Source organism: Penaeus vannamei, chromosome 38 (genome assembly GCF_042767895.1).
Source record: "Penaeus vannamei isolate JL-2024 chromosome 38, ASM4276789v1, whole genome shotgun sequence".
Taxonomy (NCBI): Eukaryota; Metazoa; Arthropoda; class Malacostraca; order Decapoda; family Penaeidae; genus Penaeus; species Penaeus vannamei.
Window position 1 is genome coordinate 2,771,506 of NC_091586.1, and position 5,000 is coordinate 2,776,505.

General features: G+C 39.0%; 1 protein-coding gene across 2 annotated transcripts in view; it reads right to left on the bottom strand.

The window, feature by feature from the left end:
• The window catches only part of LOC113827070 (U-scoloptoxin(01)-Cw1a), a 40,485-nt gene that overhangs the window by 19,969 nt on the left and 15,516 nt on the right, over nt 1-5,000 (bottom strand). The gene's annotated exons all lie outside the window — the stretch shown is intronic.

Below are 5,000 nucleotides of genomic sequence, written 5' to 3' on the forward strand. Positions count from 1 at the left end.
AAAGAGAAATTAGAAAAAAAAATATAATAAAGATGGATATAAAGAGAAAAAAAAGAAAATAAAGATAGATGAAAAGAGAAATAAGAAAGAAAAATGGATGAAAAGAGAAAAAAAAGAAAAACAGAAAATAAATATAGATGAAAAGAGAAATAAGAAAAAAAAAGAAAATAAAGAAAATGAAAAAAGGGGAAAAAAACCTGAAGGGTAATTACAGTAAAGGAGAGAGAGGGAAAACAGGAGAAACTTTTGCAATCATTAATTGTCTGGGGAAAATGCTGCATCATCCCGCATTGCCAAACAGGATTCGCCAAATTTGCCAAACACAGACAACATCCCTGAAAAAATAAGGCAAAAATTACAGAAGAAGAAATGGAGAGGAAGGGAGATAGACAGGTAGACAGCGAGAGGAGGAGGAGAAGAAGAGAGATAGGGGACAGGGGGAGGGGGGAGGGGAGCGGCTAAGAAAGAGAGAGAGAGAGAGAGACAGAAAGAAGTATATTTCTAGAATCTACATCACAGGTATACAGCGAGAGAATAAGAGAGAGAGGGGGGGAAGGGGAGCGGCTGAGAAAGAGAGAGAGAGAGGGGGGCGGCTGAGAAAGAGAGAGAGAGAGAGAGAGAGAGAGAGGGAGAGAGAGAGAGAGAGAGAGAGAGAGAGAGAGAGAGAAATATATTTCTAGACTCTACATTGGGTTCATCTTCATCACAGGTATACAGCGAGAGAAGAAGAGAGAGGGGGGGGGGGGGAGGGGAGCGGTTGAGAAAGAGAGAGGAAGGGGAAGGAAAGCGGCTGAGAAAGAGAGAGAGAGAGAGAGAGAGAGAGAGAGAGAGAGAGAGAGAGAGAGAGAGAGAGAGAGAGAGAGAGAGAGAGAGAGAGAGGGGGGGGGGGGGGGGGGAGAAGGAGAGCGGCTGAGAAAGAGAAAGAGAGGGGGGGGAGGGGAGCGGCTGAGGAAGGGAAGGGAGAGCGAGAGACAGAGACAGAGAGAGAGAGAGAGATAGAGAGGAGAGAGAGAGAGAGAGAGAGAGAGAGAGAGAGAGAGAGAGAGAGAGAGAGAGAGAGAGAGAGAGAGAGAGAGGGGGGGGGGGGAGGAGAGCGGCTGAGAAAGAGAAAGAGAAAGAGAGAGAGAGAGAGAGAGAAATAGAGAGAGAGAGAGAGAGAGAGAGAGAGAGAGAGAGAGAGAGAGAGAGAGAGAGAGAGAGAGAGAGAGAGAGAGAGAGAGACAGACAGACAGAGAGAGAAAAAAAGAGAGGAGGGGATCAGAGCGGCTGAGAAAAAGAGAGAGAGAGAGAGAGAGAGATAATAGACAGAGAGAAGTATATTTCTAGAATCTACATTTTGTGGTTTCACCTCCATCACCTCCTGTGCCCGGTTGACGATAGAAACCACAACCTAAAAGCCAACAATTAAAGAAGAAAGAACAATTAGCGAAAGTAAACGCTGTCTGCGCATGCGTGTCGGCCACTCGACGCATCTTGTAAATAAACCTTTTTTTTTCTATCTTATTCCATGCGTATTAATCTTTTAAGCTTGTTTAAACTTTAAGCTTTCATTCAGCTAATCCTTCTGTCGAAACTTTCAGTCAAGCATTTCTTTTATCAGTTTTCATTCATTAATTTTCTAGTCTTTTCCGTTCATTTCCTATCTTTATTATTATTTTTTTTTTTTTTTTATCTGTTTCATCATTCTCTCATGATTTGCCCGATTAAAGCTTAATTTCTTTTCATTTCATATACATATTATATCAATTTATTTATCCTTGTATCGATATTTTCTTTATCATATAATTTCTTATTCTTTCATCTTAATCTAAAAAAAAATCATAAATATTTCTTTCCTAAAACGTCAATTTGTTAAATTTCTTTTCTAAAATTTCAAAGCAAACAATTTTTTTTTTCTAGGGTGTTAAATCACGCAATATTTTCTCAAAAACGCCTACATGCTAATTTATACTGGACAGAACTTCATATAACACTTGTAGAAAAGATATAGATTAGAAGGATATAATTAATTAGAAATTATTAATTATCAAAATATATTAATTAAAATATAATTAGAAAGATATGGATTAGAAGGAAATAATTTCACGAATCAAAAACTTCCTAAGGATTACATGTGATTCTTGATGAAGTTGAAAATGCGCCAATCACCTTTGTTGCTTTGTGAAGTTAATTAATCTCACTTCTTCCTTTGCGTTCTATCCATTCGACCCTGACGTAAGGAAAACGTGAAAAAAAATATCACATATTATTTTCCGATCTATATATTTACGTCTGCGTTTTAAAATAGTTCAGTATTTTCTATGACGGTCATTCTGCATTACCGATCAAAAAATAATAATAATAATAAATAAAAAAAAAATAAGATAAATAAAATGATAATAACAATAATAATAATGACAATAATAAATAAAAAATAGGAGGAAACAGACATGGACCCCATTATATATGATGAGAGTGAGATTCTACACTACTTGAGAGAACATTTCTTAAGGTCAATCAAACTTAGAAAGATTTATTGAGAAATGATCAGTAATTAACCGACTTTCAAAAACATTTCGCTTCTACAAACATTCATCCATTCATTCATTTCCTTTAGTAAATAAAGGAATGGTTTATTTACTAATTTTCCTAATAAGAAAATCAATTCCTTTAATAAACATGAATTTCTTCCCCTTGAAAATATTCCCTTAGCAACACACTCCTTCAAACATGTCTTTACTAAAATATTAATCTATTCATTTCACTTTCAAAAACATTTATTCATTCATTTCCCTTTCAGGAACGTGGACCTGCTCATTTCTTCTGAAATCCATTAAATTCGAAAGCTTTCATTTATCTTTACATTCTCTAAAGCCTCCCCGAGGAATCACATACACTTTCATTAAAAGAAAAAAAAGAAAAAGAAAATGATAATAATAATAATAATGATAATAATAATAATAATAATAATAATAGTAATAATAATAATAATAATAATAATAATAATAATAATAATAATAATAATAATAATAGCAACATATAAATGATTAAATAAAATAACCCTTTCACACTCTGAATTATTTCACCTCTTCACCCTATATTCTAGCCCCACCCCATGCCCCCCTCCTCCTCCCCCCCTCGCCCAACCCCGCCATGCCAACCCCCACCTTTTACATATTCCTTACCCCACCTACCCTGCCCTCCTACCCACCTCTACACACGCCTTATACCTCCCATATACTGCCTTCCCTGCCGACACCCCCCTCCACCCTTACTCCATGCCCACCCCTACTCCTACTCGCCCCGCCCACCCCCACCCCTACTCGCCCCGCCCACCCCCACCCCTACTCGCCCCGCCCACCGATTATTACATAAGAGGTTTTACTGTAACCTTCGGGTGGGGGGGGAGGAGGATGTAGAGGGGGGGGAGGGGGGGCGTGTCAGGCAGAGGCGCATGAGAGAGAGCGTAAGGTCAGGCTTATGAGGGGGGGGGGGGTAGGGGGTAAGGGGAAGGAAGAGGGGTCACGCGAGGAAGGTGATGAGTGATGGGGAGTGCTGGGGGACGAGGGGGAGGAGGGGGATGAGGGGGGAGAAGTGGAGGAGGAGGAGGAGGAGGAGGAGGAGGAGGAGGGGGGGGGAGTGAAGGAGGGGGAGGAAGTAGGAGGGAGAAACGGAGGGGGAAACGGGAGAAAGAAGAGGAGGTGAGAGAAAGGGGGGAGGAAGTAAGAGGGAGAAGTGGAGGGGGAGGACGGAAGAGAAGGAGGAGGAGGGAGGGGGGAGGGTTAGAAAGGTAAATATAAGATTTCTCGCGGTCGTCATGCGAGGGGGAAGACGAAAGAGAAATGGAGAAAGAAGACGAGAAGAAGGGGCGATGAATGTGGAGGGAGAAGGAAAGGAGGAGGGGAGGAGAAAGGGAAACAGAGAGAGAGAGAGAGAGAGAGAGAGAGAGAGAGAGAGAGAGAGAGAGAGAGAGAGAGAGAGAGAGAGAGAGACAGAAACAGAGAGACATACAGACAGACAAAAAGACAGAAAGAGAAAGAGAAAAAACAAGAAAAAAGAACTAGAGAAAAACAATCAAATGAGAGAGGAACCGACACCCGAGAACGAACGGAAAGGGAAAGGGAAATAAGTAAAAAGAAACGAAGAAATCTTAAAAAAGCGGGAACAAAGAAATTACAGAGACACCTTAAAATGGAAGTGAAGACTTTCGTAAGAGGTTTTCGAGATAAATTACGGAATGTGGGTTTAAAAAATAGAAAAAAAAAGTTTATATAGTCTATGAAATAAATTGGAATAAAAGTTACTGACGAGATGTAATTAATTATAGAAAATACAGGATTTATGCATTATACACAGTATATGAAACAAAAATATCCTGTAAGTTTTATAAAATGAATAAATGATAAATAAAATGATATAATAATAAATGAGAAGCCGTAGAAAGCAGAGGGAGAGTACGATCTAAAAAGTTACATATAAAAGATGCATAATAAAATATAAAAAAAGTAGAAAATAGAGAGAAAAAATGGCTCCTTATCTGGTAGTTGTTTTACCAAGAATTAAAAAAAAAAAAATGGTGCTGAAAAGTTTTATATTTATATTTCGTTCAATGAAAATTCATTACCATATATATAAAATCCACGTCCACCTAATAATCAATAAAAAATACATATACATCTAACCGCATACAGATTAAAAGAAAAAGAAAAGAAAAAAAAAACGCTGGGATTATGAAATAAACAAATTTCCTGTCACAATCCTCTCTCCCTTGACGCTGACGCAATATTTAATTCATACGAGATCTTCCCGCCGCTATTGCGTGTCAGACGACGCTAATAGCCGGTCGGCGCCATCTATCGGAAGAAATTGTCGATCAGCGCCATCTGTCGGCAGGAATTATCGTTCAGTGCTATCTCTCGAGAGGAATTGCCGCTCAGTGCCATCTATAGGGAGATATTTTCGCTCAGTGCCATCTATCGGGTGAAACTGCCATTAAGTGTTATCAGTCGGGAAAAAAATGA